The sequence below is a fragment of the Cryptomeria japonica genome, chromosome 11 (assembly GCF_030272615.1).
Source record: "Cryptomeria japonica chromosome 11, Sugi_1.0, whole genome shotgun sequence".
Taxonomy (NCBI): domain Eukaryota; kingdom Viridiplantae; phylum Streptophyta; class Pinopsida; order Cupressales; family Cupressaceae; genus Cryptomeria; species Cryptomeria japonica.
Genome location: NC_081415.1, coordinates 684,098,660 through 684,123,063, shown reverse-complemented (window position 1 = coordinate 684,123,063; position 24,404 = coordinate 684,098,660).

Sequence of the window (24,404 nt, the reverse complement as noted above, 5' to 3'; positions counted from 1 at the left end):
AAATGATCAGAGCCTGAATTGGGAAAAACCATATCAACAACATCCACATATTAAGAGTTCCAATTATCAGAAATAAAAAATTGATCAAGTCTTTCAGGAATTTGTAAAAAATCTTTCCTCATATTTGTCCAAGTAAAAGGACCATTCAAAGTTTTACAATCCAACAAACCATTCTTCTAAATGAAAGTAGTAAAATCAACCACAACATATTTATTTGGTAAAATACCCCCTATTTTATCATCTTCACAAAAAATAACATTAAAATCTCCACCAAAAATCACAAACTATCCCCAAAGGGGGGAAGAAGCAACAGTTAAAGAATCCCAGAGAGCTTTTTTCCCCAAGATAGACATTGGACCATAAACATTAAATAACTAGAATTTAGTATTAGAAACCCCTCTTTTTACCAACGCCAACATCCAAAAAGGAGCAGAGACAACCAGAGATAATTTAGTAGAAACATCATTCCAAAGAAAAGATAAACCTCCAGAAGCCCCCGTAGAGGGGGAAACACAAAATTTCCAAGTTTTCCAATGAGGAAACAAAAATTTAGCACCTTGCATACTTAATTTAGTTTCTTGCAACATAAGCACATCACACTTCATTAAGTCCAATTGTGTCTTAATCTAGCGTCTCTTGTTAGGGGTATTTAAGCCCCTAACATTCCAAGAAATGACCTTTATTGTCCTCGAGGGGAAGAATTCTCTCCCCTCTTTTCAATAGAATCACACAAGCAGTAAAATACAAGAAATTGAAAGTTACTATCTCTTTGTGTTTGCAAAGGTATCTTAGGTGATTGCTTGTGATTTTTGGAATAGATCACACTTCCATTGGTGTAATAAAATTGAACATTATCTGCCATGTCTCGAGCATGTACCCATTTTTGTTTACCCCATTAGAGGGCCTGCCTCTTACAGAATTTACGCAAGTGAGAGGGAATGATCCAAATGGTACTTCAATCTGGTCTGCTATATAAAAAAAGGGTATGAAAAAAATTCATAGCCTATTGTTATTAGCTTTTGTTGTTGTCAATCCAAAAGGGGTTTCATATCCCAAGTATGGTTGCCTTGGCACACCTAGGGTACTAGCGACCTCAGATTCGGACTAAAAACCTTTGTTTTTAGAGGCCAATAAATCCCACATTTGGTGCTTCAAGGAGTATGGATTTTACCCCATAGATACCCCTCATGTACCCTTCAAAAAGAGATAGGAATCCTCCAATTACAAGATCTTTAGATCTTTGGGGTATGATAGCTGGTATGCTCATGTCGTGGAAGGGAGCCAATGTCACCAATATCTCTATCTGTTTGTTCTACTTGGGTATTATGTTGCAATGGCCCCATTGGATAGTTTCCTTTGTATCTTGAGTAGGACATGCACTTGTCTTCGAAGTGTCTATAAAAATATTTGATGTTTTAGATTAGTAGAGTCAGTCCAGATTCGGGCCAACCTAGGCCCTTTACTACACAACTATAATTTTTCCAAAAAAATAAGGCCATACTGTCTATACTAATTTTTTGAATGTCTTATTATCATGACTTGATCAAAATTCCTAGAAACAAATCAAACATTTTCAAACTCGATAGGGAATTCAAAACTTCGTATTTGTCCATAATCTCTTTCGCATTTGTCTTGAGTTTATTTTGTATTTATCCAGTTTCCATTTTGCATTTTACCAAAATAGATTCCGCACTTGTCAGTTTCCCATTTCGCATTTGTCCTAGTCCAAACTCACATCCAACTAGTAAAATAGTGCCTTATAGGGTCAATCAGAATTTGTCAAGTAGGATTTGAATCATTTTAAACCTTGTGATCAATCAAGCTCCTATAGTCTATAGGTGCATCTAATTCCTCTTTTTAGAGTCATCTTAAATCCCCCCCAAAAAAATCCAAATACATAGGTGCATTTTAGTTGTTTTATCATCCAAAATTCAAAAACTAAAACAATCTATCAAAAACAACTATTAAGGTCACATCCAAAGCATCTTCCTCCTGATATTAAGTATCCTTAACCTTGTTGGCAACAATGCAGCAAACTAACGGGGGGGGTGAATCAGTTTGCACAAAAACTTACTGCAACTTAAACCACAAAACTGATTTGATGATTAACAGTTAAATGATGAAACAACACCACATCAATAATACACAACACACATATTTTTGACATGGAAAACCCGGTTAAGGGAAAAAACACGATGGGAACCTACCCACATTGAGATAATACCTTGTTAGAAGTAAATGAAATATTACAATGAGAATTCACATTCATTCAAGCACACTGCCTAGAGCTCACTACTCAAAATAAGAAACCTAGAATGGTTACAACCGTTAGGTAAGACTCATTTCCTTATAAAAAGTCTCAGTGTCTTACAAAAATATTTGAACAAAAATCTAGATCACATGAACTATGAAAATAACATCTCCATATGCTTGAGTACAGTTCCAATTAAGCACATAGTCTGCTTTGCAACACTTTTCTCTCCTTCACAATTTTGAAAGATCACATCACTTATTCGCACATACAACTCGATCATACACACTCATAGACAATCGCATACATACATCTTGCATGATTATTATATTTATTTATACAAACCCTCAACCCATGAAATATAGGTTGGCTAAACCCTCAATACAAATAACAAAATAATATCCTCACACACTACAATAATACATGCAATCCAAAAAAATGTCGGCTAACACATAGTCTAGACCCAAATCAATACTGCAAACACTCAACACTTCCAATAATTACGTCTCGATCATCCACAACACACTACAATCACCAAGAATGTCACATAACATGAAGAACACCATCGAACAAAGAAGATCTTCAATAACGTGCACAATAATCAATGCGAACCACAAATACACATAGAACATGATCTAGAGATATTCACAAGCAACATGAATTGCACCGCAACAACTTAGATCATCATCATCTCATTATTGGAGCTCAAGAATATCAACATAACTAACTATCAACCTGGAAGATTTTCTTGTGGATTTCAAAATCTTGAACCAATCAAACTGAAGACACACATCAACTTCTAGAACACATCCCACACATCCGCAACTAAAGATATAACAATTCCAGAGAAATACAGAGCACAAACCAGAATACCGAATAACATGAACAATTGCATAATGTCCCTGTAATGCCCCTACCCTAGTCGAACTTGTAAAAACCCGTTTGACCTTGATTGACTTCCTATGTGGCATTCTTGAATGGTAGGTTAACCGTGATGCAATGTGTAGTTTAGATGATATAAATAATTGTGCATACTTATTATTGTGCTTTTGCATCGATTCTTGTGTAAATGTAATTGTTTCCTAACCCTTGTGATAAATCTTGAGCTAACGCCTTCATTGAAAATGTATATGTATATGTATGCTTGTGTGATTCATGGGTGCAGGAGATTTCAGGTACAACACCGCCTAAGGCGAGGTTCATCTCCTTCGGGGTTCGCAGGTTTGAGTAAACCTCCTCCATCCTTAGAATTCGGATTTGGGGGTCATTGAACTCTTGTCTTGCCTTAGCCATGGTCAAGTAAGCATCGTGTGTGGATTCGTGGGGCTTTTCTTGCATTGGGTTGCGTGTCATATGATTTGGTGGACTTCCTCGGTTTGTGTGTCTTGCGCGGGGTAAGTGGAGTTTGTTACCCTAAGTATTTAATTCAATTTAATGAGTAGAAGTACGCACTAGTATTTTGGAAATTTAAAATAGGTAGTTTCTTTTATATGAATAATTGTTAATTTAAAAAGCGATCGCTTTAATTATAATTGTAGCAAGCTTAAAGCATTTTAATTGAAATAATGTGTTCATTTATGCATTAAAAGTTGAGGAATTAAAATAAATAGATTTCTTTAATAAGATTAGTCATTTATTAAAAAGGTCGCTTTATTATGTTATCGCGAGTTAATTTAAAAGCTAATTTTAAAATAACGAATTTAATGAGTTATGCGTTTTAGAAAGGAAAGATTTAAAGTCATTTGGGAAATAGAAATAAATTCATCATTTTCGCATTTTGGAATAGAAAGGATAAATTTTATTATTTAAAAGAAAATTATTATTCTTTTTACTTGCAAAATTGATATAGTATAAAGGATTGATTTTTGAAGTTTAAATTATTTTAAATAACTAACCCTTGTTAGTAGTTCAAAATATAAAGTGTTGGCTAAAGTAATATGAAGGAATTTAAAATTAGAATTAAATAAGAAATAGAAGCATGTTAATTTTAATTAGAATAAAACAAGTTAGATTTATTGAGTAGTGGAAAATAATGATTTCCATTTTCATGTTTCTTTTATTTTCAAAAAAAAAATAAATGCTTAAATTCGAAATTGAAAATTAGGGCAAAAAGAGAGGTTTCTCATTTTTAACCTAGTTTTTGAATATTTTTGGGGGGTTCTTTCTTGAGAGCTTTTTGGGAAAAAAAAAAAAAGGGAGATGGGGAAAATTTGGAAAAATGGGAGATTTGCTTTGAGTTGCAGGTGGAGCTCTTCATCAAAACTCTTCCCGGAATGCGTTTGAAGGTAGGATTCCAATCTACCCCTTTTTGTTATTGTTGAAAAAAATAAAAAAATGGTGTTGAATGTTCTCCATGAAATGTTGGAAAAGAAAAAAAAAAAGAAATAGAAATACCCATGAATGTTTGTAGGATTTAGTTTCAGTTTTGATTTTTGGGTTGTTTTTGGAATCAAAATTTGTTATGGATTTCTTGAACATATTGTAAGAAGAAAACCTTCCCATTTAAATGCTTAAACATTCTGGAAAAAAAAAAAGAGAAAGAGAAATGTTGATTGTTTTCAAAAATAGGGGTTTGCTGGGAAATGTTTTCAGACTGTGTGTTTTGGTGAGTATTTCATTTCTTTGTTATACTTACACATTCTATTTTTAAAAAAATAAATAAATACTCAATAAGTAAAAATTTTTTGACTGCACATTATGGCAGATTGTTTGTGGTCTGTTTTTGTTATTTTTTCTTAAAAAAAAAATAAAGAAAAATAAAATTTATTATATTCCCCCCCATACGGCTGGGAGGAAATGGGTTACCACGGTAGCCCTGCTACCAGTTGGTAGCAGCACTACCATTGGTAGTGAACTGCTACCAAATGGTAGCAGCGCTACCAGAGGTAGCGACCTTCTACCATTTGGTAGCAGCGCTACCAATGGTAGTGTGGGCTACCAAGGGGGCCCACGTGGGGTTCCACGTGGGTAACCCCAATTTCAATATGTTTTTAAAAAAAAATTATTTATTAGTTTTTTTTTTATTGTTTTAAAAGAAAGAAAAAAAATAAAAAAATAAATTAAGGATATGATAGTAAATAAAAAAAAAAAGAAATTATAATGATTTTATATGGAGTTTTTAATTATTTAAATTTAGACTTTTTCTTCCTTATTTATTTAATATTATTTAAGTTGAGTAATAAATAATATTTGGAATTTAGAATATTGAAAATTCGATAACTCATATAGTAATATATGTTTTTGCTACACTCTGATTTATATAACTGGCATTAATAATTATTAATTATAAACTATGGTTAAATGTGGGTGTTTAATAAATGATATTTTAGGTAATTCTTATATCAACATATAATATTAATTATATGTGTCTTCTTGGTCCCTTGTAACGAATACTGTCAGTGAATTAACCTTTAGTGCTCAGACGATAATTTTAATTGGTTAGATATAAATTGAGATTCACATATACTTGTCTTATATATACGCAAGGGATTTATAAATCATTGGGGGGTGTTTTCTTTTCATTTCAAAGGTTTCTTTTTTAGTATATTTTCTTTGATTAGGGCATAGATGTGTTGCCAGAGCGGGGTACTAGTGTATAGTTCTAGACCAATTTGTCAATGATGTTTATCTAGGGATTAAGTAACATATCTGGATGAGTGATGCTTACATTTATGTGAACTTGGTTGGAAAACTTGTAGAGAAGTATTTATTGACCAAGGTGGTCATTTGTATACTGGATGTGTTCGCCTAAGTGGCAAAGATGTAAAAGACATATTAATTATGTATTCCTAACTATATTAAATGCCAGAGGGGTCTTGCAGTTGAGCAGACCCGGAGATGTAGTCCTTTAGGGGTGAACTCCGAGATCATATCTGTGTTATGTGATGATTTAGCTTCCTTTGTCTCATGCTTTAAGTTATCATGTATGGTGGATATCTTGTATAAGTGTATGGTGTGAATTTAATGAATTTAAATCTGAGTGCATAAAATTGTTCATCTCGACAAATGTAGTAATCAGGTTCATAGAATATTGTAATTAAGATTATGGAAAAGTATTTTGATAATGTTAATTAAAAGTAGTAATAGTGGAAAGAATCTTGCTGGGTTACATCATTGGATTAACTTGTTATTAACCATGTAAATTGATCGAATGTGAATGGGAATACAAAGTTTGAATTAATGTTTTAAATTCTAAGTTGAAATTTAAAGGATGAACCTCATATAGATATTTACCTTTTTACCTTAGTAAATGAGTAACACCATGTTAATTATGCTTCACTATATTGGATAAAGTTGTTTAGTTATTTATGTTTTAATCTTAACAAATAAACCTTACCAAATTAACTTGATAATTGGGTGAACTCAACTATTTATCCATCATTATAACCCTAATAAAAGAATCTATTTGTGATCGCTAAAATTGAACAAAAAGGAAGGATTCAATCAGTTGTTTATATCTTAATCTTAGTAAATGTATCTCTTCGTATTAACTCCATTCAACTAAAAAGAGTGATACGCAACAAAATAGTTATATTCTAATCCTAATGGAAGAACGTTACTATGAACTTGTATTTTAATCCTATAATGTTGAATATCATCTTGCTAACTATATTTTAATTTAAAGGAATAACTCATGTGTTCCTAATTCATTTCCACCTTAATGAATTTAGTCCATCTATTAGCATTATTAAAACTTCAATGAATGAACTCTATGGCTACTTGCATTCTATCCTCCATAAAGAAACTATGAATCTTTAGTTGGTTATGCTCAAACCTTAACGAGGGAACCACACTCTATTTATGGAAGTTTAATCCTTAATGAACGAATCTCATCTTATTAACCAAACTTTTAATATTTAAGAAAGATATCAAATGTGGGTGGTTATCTTAAAACCAAGGAATGAACTTTGTTATATTTATCACATTGAACCCTAAGGGAGGCCTCTTAAATTAAATAGGTGTTAATGTGCATTGAGTAGATAACCTCACAATGGCCTCCTAACCTCCCAAAGTCAATGGACGCTTCCTAAAATTCTAAGAGGTCATATCATTGAACATGTATATATAATCATGTCTTATGCATTATCTCACAATTAAGATATCCAGATTTAATGGATCAATTAACGCAAGTTGAGCTAGGTGTAAGGTTATGTAATTGCGTTGGGAAACTCCTTAGGTTCATTTAAGCCTTCCGCTATGGTATCTAAGTTTTAGATAACTCCTAATTATCTTAATGTTGTAACTTTTCATCAACACTCCTAATTATTATTAAAAAAAAAATATTTACACTCTATTCGAGTGTTTTTAACCTAAACCCTTAGGGGTTTCCTGGCGGGGCATTACACTTGGTATCAGAGCCCATGTTGCAACACTAGGATCTCTGGTTTCGCTTGTGTCCTTAGTTGTTGTGTGTGTGTCTATCTTATGTTTTATGCTTGTCCTCCTTGATGTGAGGGTGTGAATTAACAAACCCTACTTGTGTGTAACGTGTGTGTTCACACCTTGTTTTCACCTTATTGAGGTGGGTGTTTTGGGAATAATTATAGGTGTTTTGTCTGCTTATTGAGGCCTTGGTCTACGATTTCTATTACTTTGAAAGGGAGTCGTATGTACCTTCGTTCTTGATTTGTTTTACTCTTTTGACTAATCCATTTGGGTGAGTTGTTAATATCTTGAATCTAAAAGTACAAAATGTGCTTGTCTATGGTTTGATCTATTTTAGTGATTGTCCACTTGAAAGACTAGTATGGCAAATGTTAATGCTTATTATGTAGTACATTGAGTGATTATGACTCATCTTCTTTTCTCTCTCTAGTAAATTAAAAGGAATTGATATGTGTAGTTATCTCTTATTTAAGTTTTCTTATTGCAAGAGAAAGGATGATATATCTTGAGCCCTTGTGTGAGCCTCATAATGTTTTGTGGTTTAAATTGTGAAAGGGATTGGTTTGGGAGTTAATTTTTGGTTAATGATAGAAAAAGGTATGTTTGCATTGAAGGGTTCTCCATGTGCTTGGTAAGAGTAATATAATTAAATTCCATCTTAAGTAAGGTGCATTAAAATGCGCATAGTGATTTTGTGATAATTGCTTGATGTGAAAGGAATACCAAAAGAGGACAGGTTGTAGTAGCTTCAGGAGTGTATTAATGTGCTCCTCGAAAGATTGTTTTATGTGCTTATTCAACTAGTGTAATTTAGGACCTATTAAGTGACACACCATTTAACTTGCTTTGGATATAGATAATTGTCTCATTGTGTTTAAGAAAGAGTAAATGAAAAACTTGTTGAATTGTATTCTTTAAATGTGTAAAAATCTAGTAGATAGCTCTTCATTTACCTCCTTGTCATATTATGAATTTTCAATGTTAGATTTGATGTAGTATTGTATTGTATTGTATTGTATTACGAATAGTGATTCTTCTCAAGAAGACTTGTATTACAAAAGAAAATTTGATTGTCTTGAATTCTTGATCGGAAAACTAGAACATTATAGTGCAACAATAATGATTAGAAATGTCATGTTAGGATGCTTTGGCATCTTCCTAAAAGATAGCAAAATGAAAACCGTGCAACTAAAATGATAGACTTATGTCCGAGCATATGGTGTGATCTTGAAAATTCTTGTGTATTCGTAGGAAATAGTTGATTTTCCAACTCTCTCCCTCCTCTTGTCTAAAATATAGGAATTGTTGTTTTTGAAATACTATTTGGGATACAGTGGTTTAGGAAGGAATTCTTATAATGCATATGAAATTGTATGTTGCTTTGGGCTTCTAATTGAAAGGGGAAAGTTTTTCACCTTGGAAAAAGAAATTGCATAGTTAGTAATGTGAATGAAAATGCTTAGGGGAAATTGAGCAAGATATCAGAATGATGTTATTTCTTTGTGTAAATTTGAATTGTTGAGAATTTCAGAATGTGTATCTAGAGTAAACCTTGTTTGGTGATTCATGTGTAAAGCATAATTAAAACTTCCCTTAAGTATATGTTAGCATAATGTAAAGTACTCCCCGTAAATGTGACTAAACCAGTAATGGTGCTATTCTGTGTGTGTTGTGAGAAAACCCGTACTTGTTTTGTGTGCCCATGGGATGGTGAAGTAATCAACCATGGGGGATATGTTTGCTTATGAGTATGGGAAACCATAACTATCTATGTGATGTTGCTTATTTGTTTCCTTACTGAGTGCCAACCCACGGGTTCTTGATAAGTTAGTATGTGAAGGGGTAGTAGTAGAAGTCACCATTCCTTGAATAGTATGAACAGCGTACAAGTATTGTCGACGCGAAGCGACTTTAGCTTCCCTATTTTGAGGAAAAGTATGGTTTTGTAATGAACTATAACATAGGTGTACTCTATACTTCCCCTTGTGATGAACCGATTTACGAGGTTCATGTGTGCCAGCCTAATTCCTATCCTTTATTATGAGCATATAGATGACAGTTTTTGAGCATATTGATGGATTCTATTGGAGCATCTGTTGCCTTGTCTTCGTGAGAGGCGTGTTATTGTTCTTACATAAGTTGCCAACTGACTAGTGTTGGTAGACTTGTGGGTAGACCTTAGCCATGTATACCTCTGGCTTACGGTGAGTATCCTGAGAGGAACATCGCTATGCGGAGTGTGACCGGCGCGTGCCTTATCCGTGGGGTACACTGCCATGCGGGATACGTCCATTGTGTGCTTTGTCCGCTTGGAGTATTGCCATGCCATGCTGAGACACGATGCGGGATGTAGTAGACATTTCCATGCGGCCTACCGCTAGGTGTAGGGTAGAGCCATGCCACGTGACGACGTGATGCGGGGTGATGCCGAGGTGCACACTGCCATGCCATGCGGGTGTGTGACTTGGCCACACCACATGATGAGCTACTAGGATAGCTAGACGATTGTTCCTTCCTTCCTCGTTGGTGGCTAGCTACTAGTCACATAGTGATGTAATGTGCAATTATGATTTTCTTTTAATTATTTATTTATTTCTTTGTGGGCCAGCAATTTATTTTACTTTGACCTTGACGGTTTAGCCACGATCTTGCAATCTTGATTTTATTTGATTTGATGTTGCAAATCCGGAAATTATTTTCTTGTCTTATTGTTGGAATTGACAATTATTATCTTTATTCTTTTGTACCTTGGTGGCTAAACCGGTTTATCCTTGTTGTTTTCGTATGCTGGTCTTGTGTTGCAATGTGAATTCCTCTCCAAGAACGTAGGAGACGGTCTTGGATGAGTGTATACGAGGAAGTAGACGCAGGGAACCTTGAGGATGGAGGTATGTGAGGCTGTGAGACAGCTAGGATCCACTACCTACCTATGAGTGGTGACTATCTCTTGGAGGCTAAACACCTTATGCAACAAGGGATATTCACGAGGGACTTGTATGGAAGGTAGCACCGCTATGGTGTACCCTAGCACCATCAAGCCCTTGAGTGAGATGTTGGATAATTGTTGATCATGTATTTGTTTTGAGAGCGGGCATAGAGATGTGGATCGTATATGTTACCTTTGACCGAGCATTAGACATGCTCACATGTGGCCTTTTGTGTTGTGCAAACCAGTCTTGTGGATGGATATTATGTACAATCATGGAATAAATGGTATTAACTTGTCACTATGTTATGGGGCATAGTCATTGGAAAGGTTCTTGTGTGTCTGAAAAGTGTAAACAATTGAGTTCTTACGTTGCTCTTATTTGTCGAAAGTAACTTGGTTGTAAAAATTGATATGTGAAGCTAGTTCTATGTGATAAAGTTTTGTGAAAGAGATGAATTGGTGAAAGAAATTGACCTTGAGAGCATATTTTCTTGTCATGTTTGATAAATGAGTATGATAACTGTGACTATATATTTTAAATTGCTAAATTTGGTGTAATAAAAAGGGAAAAAGTCTCGTTTCTCTACTATGATTGTGTGTAAATTATAGAATATTTGAAGATGTGAATGATGTTAGATGCATTTTTGTTAATGGATGATGACACTCGTAGAGGATTTATGATTAATGTTCTAAGATGATGGCAAAATAGTTGGTTGTGCAAATTGATAATTGCTAATTGAGTTTAAGGGCTAATAAGTGTTGTAGGACTTCCGTTTAGCTTTGCGACTTCCAGGAGTAAGTCGGAGCCTGGGGGGGAGAATGTAATGCCCCTACCCTAGTCGGACTTGTAAAAACCCGTTTGACCTTGATTGACTTCCTATGTGGCATTCTTGAATGGTAGGTTAACCGTGATGCAATGTGTAGTTTAGATAATATAAATAATTGTGCATACTTATTATTGTGCTTTTGCATCGATTCTTGTGTAAATGTAATTGTTTCCTAACCCTTGTGATAAATCTTGAGCTAACGCCTTCATTGAAAATGTATATGTATATGTATGCTTGTGTGATTCATGGGTGCAGAAGATTTCAGGTACGACACCACCTAAGGCGAGGTTCATCTCCTTCGGGGTTCGCAGGTTTGAGTAAACCTCCTCCATCCTTAGAATTCGGATTTGGGGGTCATTGAACTCTTGTCTTGCCTTAGCCATGGTCAGGTGAGCATCGTGTGTGGATTCTTGGGGCTTTTCTTGCATTGGGTTGCGTGTCATATGATTTGGTGGACTTCCTCGGTTTATCTGCCTCGCGCGGGGTAAGTGGAGTTTGTTACCCTAAGTATTTAATTCAATTTAATGAGTAGAAGTACGCACTAGTATTTTGGAAATTTAAAATAGGTAGTTTCTTTTATATGAATAATCGTTAATTTAAAAAGCGATCGCTTTAATTATAATTGTAGCAAGCCTAAAGCATTTTAATTGAAATAATGTGTTCATTTATGCATTAAAAGTTGAGGAATTAAAATAAATAGATTTCTTTCATAAGATTAGTCATTTATTAAAAAGGTCGCTTTATTATGTTATCACGAGTTAATTTAATAGCTAATTTTAAAATAATGAATTTAATGAGTTATGCGTTTTAGAAAGGAAAGATTTAAAGTCATTTGGGAAATAGAAATAAATTCATCATTTTCGCATTTTGGAATAGAAAGGATAAATTTTATTATTTAAAAGAAAATTATTATTCTTTTTACTTGCAAAATTGATATAGTATAAAGGATTGATTTTTGAAGTTTACATTAATTTAAATAACTAACCCTTGTTAGTAGTTCAAAATATAAAGTGTTGGGTAAAGTAATATGAAGGAATTTAAAATTAGAATTAAATAAGAAATAGAAGCATGTTAATTTTAATTAGAATAAAACAAGTTAGATTTATTGAGTAGTGGAAAATAATGATTTCCATTTTCATGTTTCTTTTATTTTCAAAAAAAAAATAAATGCTTGAATTCGAAATTGAAAATTAGGGCAAAAAGAGAGGTTTCTCATTTTTAACCTAGTTTTTGAATATTTTTGGGGGGTTCTTTCTTGAGAGCTTTTTGGGAAAAAAAAAAAAAAAAGGGAGATGGGGAAAATTTGGAAAAATGGGAGATTTGCTTTGAGTTGCAGGTGGAGCTCTTCATCAAAACTCTTCCCGGAATGCGTTTGAAGGTAGGATTCCAATCTACCCCTTTTTGTTATTGTTGAAAAAAAAATAAAAAATGGTGTTGAATGTTCTCCATGAAATGTTGGAAAAGAGAAAAAAAAAAAGAAATAGAAATACCCATGAATGTTTCTAGGATTTAGTTTCAGTTTTGATTTTTGGGTTGTTCTTGGAATCAAAATTTGTTATGGATTTCTTGAACATATTGTAAGAAGAAAACCTTCCCATTTAAATGCTTAAACATTCTGGGAAAAAAAAAAGAGAAAGAGAAATGTTGATTGTTTTCAAAAATAGGGGTTTGCTGGGAAATGTTTTCAGACTGTGTGTTTTGGTGAGTATTTCATTTCTTTGTTATACTTACACATTCTATTTTTAAAAAAATAAATAAATACTCAATAAGTAAAAATTTTTTGACTGCACATTATGGCAGATTGTTTGTGGTCTGTTTTTGTTATTTTTTCTTTAAAAAAAAAATAAAGAAAAATAAAATTTATTATATTCCCCCCCATACGGCTGGGAGGAAATGGGTTACCACGGTAGCCCTGCTACCAGTTGGTAGCAGCACTACCATTGGTAGTGAACTGCTACCAAATGGTAGCAGCGCTACCAGAGGTAGTGGCCTGCTACCATTTGGTAGCAGCGCTACCAATGGTAGCGTGGGCTACCAAGGGGGCCCACGTGAGGTTCCACGTGGGTAACCCCAATTTCAATATGTTTTTTAAAATTTTTTATTTATTAGTTTTTTTTTTATTGTTTTAAAAGAAAGAAAAAAAATAAAAAAATAAATTAAGGATATGATAGTAAATAAAAAAAAAAGAAATTATAATGATTTTATATGGAGTTTTTAATTATTTAAATTTAGACTTTTTCTTCCTTATTTATTTAATATTATTTAAGTTGAGTAATAAATAATATTTGGAATTTAGAATATTGAAAATTCGATAACTCATATAGTAATATATGTTTTTGCTACACTCTGATTTATATAACTGGCATTAATAATTATTAATTATAAACTATGGTTAAATGTGGGTGTTTAATAAATGATATTTTAGGTAATTCTTATATCAACATATAATATTAATTATATGTGGCTTCTTGGTCCCTTGTAACGAATACTGTCAGTGAATTAACCTTTAGTGCTCAGACGATAATTTTAATTGGTTAGATATAAATTGAGATTCACGTATACTTGTCTTATATATACGCAAGGGATTTATAAATCATTGGGGGTGTTTTCTTTTCATTTCAAAGGTTCCTTTTTTAGTATATTTTCTTTGATTAGGGCATAGATGTGTTGCTAGAGCGGGGTACTAGTGTATAGTTCTAGACCAATTTGTCAATGATGTCTATCTAGGGATTAAGTAACATATCTGGACGAGTGATGCTTACATTTATGTGAGCTTGGTTGGAAAACTTGTAGAGAAGTATTTATGGACCAAGGTGGTCATTTGTATACTGGATGTGTTCGCCTAAGTGGCAAAGATGTAAAAGTCATATTAATTATGTATTCTTAACTATATTAAATGCCAGAGGGGTCTTGCAGTTGAGCAGACCCGAAGATGTAGTCCTTTAGGGGTGAACTCCGAGATCATATCTGTGTTATGTGATGATTTAGCTTCCTTTGTCTCATGCTTTAAGTTATCATGTATGGTGGATATCTTGTATAAGTGTATGGTGTGAATTTAATGAATTTAAATCTGAGTGCATAAAATTGTTCATCTTGACAAATGTAGTAATCAGGTTCATAGAAGATTGTAATTAAGATTATGGAAAAGTATTTTGATAATGTTAATTAAAAGTAGTAATAGTGGAAAGAATCTTGCTGGGTTACATCATTGGATTAACTTGTTATTAACCATGTAAATTGATCGAATGTGAATGGGAATACAAAGTTTGAATTAATGTTTTAAATTCTAAGTTGAAATTTAAAGGATGAACCTCATATAGATATTTACCTTTTTACCTTAGTAAATGAGTAACACCATGTTAATTATGCTTCACTATATTGGATAAATTTGTTTAGTTATTTATGTTTTAATCTTAACAAATAAACCTTACCAAATTAACTTGATAATTGGGTGAACTCAACTATTTATCCATCATTATAACCCTAATAAAAGAATCTATTTGTGATCGCTAAAATTGAACAAAACGGAAGGATTCAATCAGTTGTTTATATCTTAATCTTAGTAAATGTATCTCTTCGTATTAACTCCATTTAACTAATAAGAGTGATACGCAACAAAATAGTTATATTCTAATCCTAATGGAAGAACGTCACTATGAACTTGTATTTTAATCCTATAATGTTGAATATCATCTTGCTAACTATATTTTAATTTAAAGGAATAACTCATGTGTTCCTAATTCATTTCCACCTTAATGAATTTAGTCCATCTATTAGCATTATTAAAACTTCAATGAATGAACTTTATGGCTACTTGCATTCTATCCTCCATAAAGAAACTATGAATCTTTAGTTGGTTATGCTCAAACCTTAACGAGGGAACCACACTCTATTTATGGAAGTTTAATCCTTAATGAACGAATCTCATCTTATTAACCAAACTTTTAATATTTAAGAAAGATATCAAATGTGGGTGGTTATCTTAAAACCAAGGAATGAACTTTGTTATATTTATCACATTGAACCCTAAGGGAGGCCTCTTAAATTAAATAGGTGTTAATGTGCATTGAGTAGATAACCTCACAATGGCCTCCTAACCTCCCAAAGTCAATGGACGCTTCCTAAAATTCTAAGAGGTCATATCATTGAACATGTATATATAATCATGTCTTATGCATTATCTCACAATTAAGATATCCAAATTTAATGGATCAATTAACGCAAGTTGAGCTAGGTGTAAGGTTATGTAATCGCGTTGGGAAACTCCTTAGGTTCGTTTAAGCCTTCCGCTGTGGTATCTAAGTTTTAGATAACTCCTAATTATCTTAATGTTGCAAATTTTCATCAACGCTCCTAATTATTATAAAAAAAAATATATTTACACTCTATTCGAGTGTTTTTAACCTAAACCCTTAGGGGTTTCCTGGCGGGGCATTACAGTCCCCAATACCAGATCTCATAACTCTATCACATCATCATACACACCTCTACAAATGGGAACGAACTATCTGCAAACAACATGCAAAAAACCCTTTAAATCACATCAGCTCAACTGCAACACATAGGCTAAACCAACTCATTCCATCAAACTGCAATACTTGAATACACAGAAGAATATGTTAACAAAAATACCCAACAATCTCCACATATGTTGACATCAATGACAACATATCAGCTAATATCCAACAATCTCCCCCTTTCGAATTGATGGCAACATATGAATGTGAAAAACAATCAATGCAAAGAAAGAAATCATCTCTCAATAATCTCCCTCAAAATCACAAGGATCAGCTCCCCCTTTAACAAACAGTTCAAATCTCAAAATGCTCCAATCTCTCATAGAGTTTTTCACATAATTCTCTCCCCCTTCGACATCAATGAGAAAGGCTCATAAATCACAATTTTCTCTCCTTGGATTAGCTTCACAAATCTGAACATCTGAACCACCAATACTAATACTGACTACTCCCCCTGAGTAGCAATCACACTCATCAATTCAAAGCATAAAATATCTCTATTAAGTTCACCAAACTTATGCAAATCCATGCATCTTAATTCTTATCAGAAGGGGAAATCAACCCTAACTTCTCTCTGAGATACTCAAATGTATGTTTAGGCAAAGTCTTCGTAAAGATATCTACAATCTATTCCTTTGTAGATACATACTCCAATCTGACTTCTTTCTCATTCACCTTCTCTCTCAAGAAATAAAACTTGATTGATATATTATTTGTTTTGGAATGCAACACCGGATTCTTTGAAATATTGATATCACTTGAATTATCACAATATATATTAATAGACTTATTATAAATAACTCCTATATCCTTCAACATCTGCTTCATCCAAATTACCTAAGTACAATTCCTAGAAACAATAATGTATTCAACTTCTACAGCAGATAAAGAGACAAAATGTTGCTTCTTACTTGCCCAAGAGACCAACTTCTTATTCAAAAAGAATGCACCACCTATAGCACTTTTCTGATCATCAACATTACTTGCCCAATCAGTATCTATAAAAGCATTCAAAGTAAAGTCACCATTCTTAGAATAACATAAACCAAAATCAACGGCCCCTTTCAAACATCTGAATATCCTTTTTATAGTAGTAACATGATATTCCTTAGGATCAGCTTGAAATCTTGTGATATGACACACAACATTCATTATATTAGGTATAGTCTGAGTTAAATACAACAAACCACCAATCATAGATCTATATCTGGTCTGATTAGCTTTCAGAGAGTCATCATCTTTTGTCAGATTGCATTTAGTCACCATAGCTATACCGACATGTTTAGAGTCTTCAAGACCAAATTTCTTCAACAATTCCTTCACATACTTAGATTGAGATATGAAAATACCTTTATCCAATTGAGTAGTTTGCAATCCCAAAAAGAATTTTATTTCACCAATCATAGACATCTCAAATTCATTCTGCATTTCTTTAGCAAATTTATTACATAGGCAATCATTTCCTCCAAAGATAATGTCATCAACAAAAACTTCAACAATCAAAATGTTATTTTGATCAATCTTGAAATAAAAATGACTGTCAACAGTACCTTTATTGAATCCAAGCTTCATCAAGCACTTATCCAATCTGGCATACTAGGCTCTAGGGGCTTGCTTCAATTCATACATTACTTTCTTCAACCAGCAAACCATTTCCTTTTCATCTGTAAGCTAAAATCCATCCAGTTGCTCAATGTAGACTTCTTCTTCCAATCCATCATTAAGAAAGGCTGATTTGACATCCATATGATAAACCTTGAAATCTTGGTGAGCAACATAGGCAAGAAATAATCTAACAATTTTAATTCTAGCTACAGGAGCAAAAGTCTCCTCATTATCAATTCCTTCCATCTATGAATAACCTTTACAAACAAGTCTACCTTTATTTTGGACAACTTCACCCTATTCATTAAACTTACTTTGGAATACCCATTTAGTTCCAGTTACATTTTTACCCTTGGGTCTAGGAACAAGAATCCATGTATTATGTTTCTCAATTTGATCAATTCTTCTTCCATATCTTTAATCCAATTTTCATCTTTGCATGTTTCATCAACATTCTTAGGTTCAAACTTAGAAATCAAATAAATTTCTTTTTCAAGTCTTCTCCTAGTCATCACACATTTATTCTTATAACCAATAATCTGATTTTCTGAATGATTCAACCTTACATAGCTAGGGGTTTTAGGATTTTCTTGAATTTCAGGTTCTTGAACTCTTTCTTCTACATTAGCATCTGCACCTTCATTCTTGGGCTTTTTCGGAGCAATCTGAACTTGACTTTGGGTCTGCACTTGCTTTCCTTTATTTGAACTGGCATCCTAATCATTAGAATCATATCCGCAAGATCTACTCTATCTCGTCGTACCTTCATCAACCTTCACATTATCACTTTCAACCATCTTTCTCAATATTTTATTATAACACCAGTAGGCCTTACTTTTAGTAGAATAACCAAGAAAGATTCCTTCATCACATCCAACATCAAACTTTCCAAGATCTTCATCTTTTTTGATATAGCATTTACTACCAAAATTTTTGAAATATCTAACAGGAGTAGCATGACCAAACCATAACTCACAAGGAGTCTTACTAGTATCACCTTTGACATTTACCCGACTAAGAGTGTATATAACAGTAATCATAGCTTCTCTCCGAAATACATGTGGAACATTTCCTTCAATCATCATGGTTCTAGTAGCTTCTTGAACTGTTCTATTCTTTCTCTCCACAACACCATTCTGTTGTGGTGTCCTAGGAGCAGGTAACTATCTCTTAACTCCATGCTCTTCACAATATGCATTAAACCCACTGAAAGTGAATTCTCCACCTCTATCAGATCTCAGACACTTCAGTTCAATCCAGTGTCAATTTCAACTTTAGCCTTGAAAATCTTGAACTTCTCCAATGCTTCAGACTTCTCCCTTAAGAAGGTAACCCACATCATTCTTGAATATTCATCAATCATCAACATGAAATACTTGCCACCCTGCAAGCTTCTCACTCTAGAAGGACCACATAGATTAGTATGCACAAGATCCAACAATCCATTATAGTTATACTATTTGCTTCCCTAATTAACATTCCTTACATATTGGTTTAGAAGACTTTATTAACTTTGGTAGATTTCTCACTTCTTGAGTATAACTTATCTTAACCATGCAATTGAAATTTATATGACACATACTTTTATTCCATAACCAACTTTCATCAATTTGAGCAATCAGATAACTTTTACAACCAACATTCAAGTGAAAGATATTACCTTTAGTCTTTGTACTTGATGCAATCTCAGTTCCAGAGCTACTCAAGGTCTCACATTTGCCTTTCTTCAATTGCAAGTTATATCCCTTATCAACCATTTGACCAACACTCAAAAAATTATGGTTTAAACCTTCAACATACAACACATCATTAGTATTATGCTTACTATCAAGAGAAATAGAACCTCTACCATGAATTACACAAGCTTTGTTATCATCAAATCTTACTATACCACCATCATACCTTTCAAAGTTTATAAATTTACTCTTGTCACCTATCATGCGATGATAGAAACCACTATTAATTACCCATTCATATTTGTCCTCAACTTTAGTAGCTAAATATTTTTCCTCATTAATGTAGTTTGTAGAATCTATAGTTACAGGATCATCTTCCTTGATAGCAATGAAAACACGTTCCTCTCTTGAATTACCCTTATCCGACTCATCATCTGTCACACCTTCATCAACAACATATAATAACACTTCTTCTTATATTTAGGCTTATATGAATTAAATGTCTTCTTAGGATTTCTATCTCTCACTAGACATCTTGATTCAAAATGTCCTATCTTATTACATGAAAAATATTTAAGAGGCAAATTCCCTTCATACTTACTAGCACCTTTAGGCAATCTTCTAGCAATAAGTGCGTCAAGCTCCTCAAGATCTCTTTCTTCATCTTCCATCTCTTTCATCTCTTTCTCATATCTAGATACTCTTGTAGAACTTTGTCTCGGATCATGTCTCTACTTCCCTAGCTTTGAATGAAGATTCAATCTTAAGAAGAGTCTCCAAACTCACTCAACTCAAAAGAAACAAGTTTACCAATCAACATGTCTCTTGTCATATTTATCATAGTCCGGATCTCATCAATAGTAGAAAATTTATGTTTGTAAGTAGGAGGCAAGGATCTCAACACTTTAGCAACAATCTTAGACTCTTCTAAAACTCCACTGACATATCTGAGTCCACACACAAGCTCATTTACTTTCTACATAAAAGACGCAATGTTATCATCTTCACTCATCTTCAGGTTATCATATTTACCTTTCAATCTCTACAACTTAGCAATCTTCACATAACTATCACCTTCATGCAAGGTCTCCACTTCTACCCAAATCTCATGAGAGGTCTCTAAGTCTATCACATTAGTCATCTCAAAATCTGATAAAGGCACTCAGAAATGCTTCCTTAGCTCTAATATTCAATTTTGCTTCATTTATCTCATCTAGAGTAGTAGGACCATTCTGTGGAACATTATATACATTCTTAGTAATAGTCCAATACTCTTCTCCAATGTATCTCAGATGACATTGCATCTAGATCTTCCAGAGGGTGTAATTCATTCCATCAAATCTTGGACTATCCTTCTTGAAAGCAAAGGTTGCCATCCCAGATCTCCTCAAGTGGTCAAGCTTCTTCTGGAGGATCTAGCTCTGATACCAATTGTTGGAAACAATGCAACAAACTAAGATGGGGTGTGAATCAGTTTGCACAAAAACTTACTGCAACTTAAACCACAAAACTGATCTGATGATTAACAATTAAAGCATGAAACAACACCACATAAATAATACACATAACACCAATATTTTTAACATGGAAAGATCATTTAAGGGGAAAAACCATGATGGGAACCTACCCACAATGAGATAATACACCGTTAAGAGTAAATAAAATATTATAATGGAAATGCACATGCATTCGAACACACTACCTAGAGCTCACTGCTCAAAATAATGAACCTAGAAAGGCTACAACCTTTAGGGAAGGCTCAATGCCTTACATGAAGTCTCTTTGACTTAAAAAAACATTCGGACAACAATTTGGATCACATGAAGTGTGAAAATAGCATCTCCATATGCTTGAGTACAATTCCAATTAAGAACACAGTCTGCTCTGCAACACTTTTGTCTCCTTTACACTTTTAAAAGATCAAATCACTTGTATGCACATACAACTTGATCATACACACTCACATATATTCACAGACATACATCTTGCATGATTATTATATTTATTTATACAAACCCACCCATGAAATATAGGTCATCTAAACCCTCAATACAAATAACAAAATAATATCCTCACACGCTACAACAATACATGAGGACCAAAATAATATAAGCTAAGACATAGTCTGGACCCAAAGCAATACCGCAAACATGCAACACTTCCAACAATTACACCTCAATCATTCACAACACACTACAACCACAAAGAATGTTGCATAACATGAAGAACACCATCAAACAAAGAAGATCTTCAATAACACACACAATAATCAATGTGGACCACCAATACACATAGAACACGATCTATAGATATTCACAAGCAATGTGAATTACACCACAATAATTGCAATAACTCAGATCATCATCATCTTATTACTTGAACTCAAGAATATCAACATATCTGATTGTCAACGTGAAATATTTTCTTGTGGGTTTCCAAATCATGAACCAATCAAACTGAAGATACACATCAACTTCCAAAACACATCCACACCTAAACATATAGTTATTTTGGAGCAATGTAGAGCACAAACTAGAATACTGAATAACACAAACAATTGCATAGAATCCCCAATACTAGATCTCATAGCTTGATCACATCATCATGTGAACCTTTGCAAATGGGAATGTACCATCTACAAACAACATACCAAAAACCCTTTAAACCGCATAAACTCAACTGCAACACACATGCTAAACCAACTCATTCCATCAAAATGCAATACTAGAATACACAAAAGAATATGTTATCAAAATGTCCCAACAATCTCCTCATCAAAAATATCAACATATGTTGACATCAATGACAACATATGAGCCAATATCCAACAAACCCTAGTCCAAAACCAATGAACAAGCATCATGAAATGATGGTACACATTTCATAGGGAATGCAAAGAATTTATCCCCTTCCATCCCTATTCCATCATCACCCATAGAAATCTTGACACAACAGGTCTACAAATTACAAAAACAAATGATGAACATTGAATATAGAAGAACCAAAATCTCCTCATTTTCATTACTCTAATCCAACCACAAGACTTACAATTCACAAATCCATTCTACCAACAACCCCATGTACCAACACCCTTCTCACAAAAAAATATGACAAATCAACTTCAACCAACAAACACAAACTTCAACCAAGTCCCAAGTCAAAACCCATGCACTCAAGACCATAACAAAAATGAACTTCATTACAACCAAACCCAAAACCCAGCCATTATCGAAACCTCAAAATAGTTCACATGCTCTTCTAAACATTCTCACATAAGCTTTCCAAGACATGCTTTCCATGCAAGATGAAAATCATATGATGTTTCTAGCAATGGCTTATCCTCTCATAAAGAAGATGACTCTCAAGTAGTCCTCATATCTCCCACCATTTTTTATTCCCATGATCAATCCTTACCATCTCCATTAAACAATGCATCTAATGATGAAACATTTCAAGGGCTGTCCAAAATAGAAATCCAAGCTCCCATTTCTTCATACTAATCCTTTATACAATTAAAAAATCCTAGATACAATGCCTCCATATACTCCTTTCCCAAGCATACCTACTTTTGAGAATCTTATCTTGAATCTAGTACCATCATGCCAAAATATTGAATCCATTCAAGAATCCATTTTACATATCCAAAATCCTACTGTCAAGAAGATAATCAAAAGTATGAAGAAACAAGTTCCAAAATAAATCAAGATCAAGGACAAACCCTTCTATCCCTTCCAATTTTTGACCATGATCCCATCTCTCAAGTGTCTTATAATGATCCCCTCACCCCTTTTTGTTCCAGCCAAGATGATTCCCTTCTACCTCAAGAGAAAAGTGTCTTTTCAAATCCCATTTATAATCCTCTCCTTAAGCAAGATCATGACATTCCTCCATCCTTTCCAATATTTCCATTCAAAAATCATGAGAAAAATGCAATTACCGATGTTCCTATTCCAAGTCAAGATCAGAGTTTCCCTTCACCTCCATGTCATAATCCTCCATATCCACTTGAGGATCCCATCATCCCTTCTTATCCCCTTCATGGTCCTAATATTCCAAAAGATCCAATTGCATCTACCCAAGTTGTTCATAAATCCCATACATATCAAATGGGTTCCTCCACTTTCATCCAATCTATTCTACTTCATGACCCTATCATTTCTTCTTGTAATATGGTAAAAAATGATGAGGGGAGATCAAGTGGAAAGCTTTACTCCTCTCAAAAGAGGGATGGAAGTTTCACAAGTGATTCCCTTCAATTTTTCACACATTACATTCAAAAGAGGGGTTACATTCACTAGATCCAATACCTAATGATAAGAGATTGAATACTAAGTGAATTATAGTAAATTTGGAAGGTATTAGGAAAGTAAATTAACCCTCTTTTGTAATAGACTAGTTAAATTAAGCAAATTGAGAATAAGTGCATAAATGACAAAGAAACGATTATATCTTGAGATAGAGATGTAGGATGAAGTTGTGCACCTAGAATTAGTAGTAGAATGTCGACACAAAGCTTCCTTGCAAATCTAAGAAAAATTTGTAGGGACCATGTGCAAGTATTGCACGGTCCTCCAAAAAATTTGCATGCCAAAAAGGGTTTTTCCGTCTTTGAAAATGAATCCTAAACCTGCAATTACAGCCACACACCTGCAACCTACACACAAAAAAGAGGGATATTTTTTTGGGATTGGGGGTTTTCCTTTGGGTCAAACCCCATTTTAGAATTAACCAAGTGGTTGAAAAATGCTGCAAGTAAATGAAAGGAAATGTTTGAAGTAAATCCACCTCAAGGAGGGGATGTAATTGTAATGTTGATACCTTTGTAGATGAATTTTCTTGAATGGATATGTGAAATAGGATGTCTTGAATGTTGATAGAAATCTCCTCTTCAATGGTTTAAACCTTGTCTTGAATGCAACACCTGGCCTTGAAAGGAGACTTGAAATGCTCAATGCTTGAATGAATTCTTATATGCTTGATGATGATAATAGAGACCTTCCGCTTGTTTACCCAATTTTTTCTTATGATCAAATTTTCTTATCATCGACTCATGCAAATAGGAGGGGAAGTGCTCCTTGTATACTTTCCAATTAGGGGTATTTAGGTAACTTCCCATCTTAGGCCAACATAGGAAGACTTTTCCCGCTCATAAATTGATAAACCCAATGCAAGGGGGGATCAAAGGGGGCCCAAAATAGGGCTAGGACAAGGGCA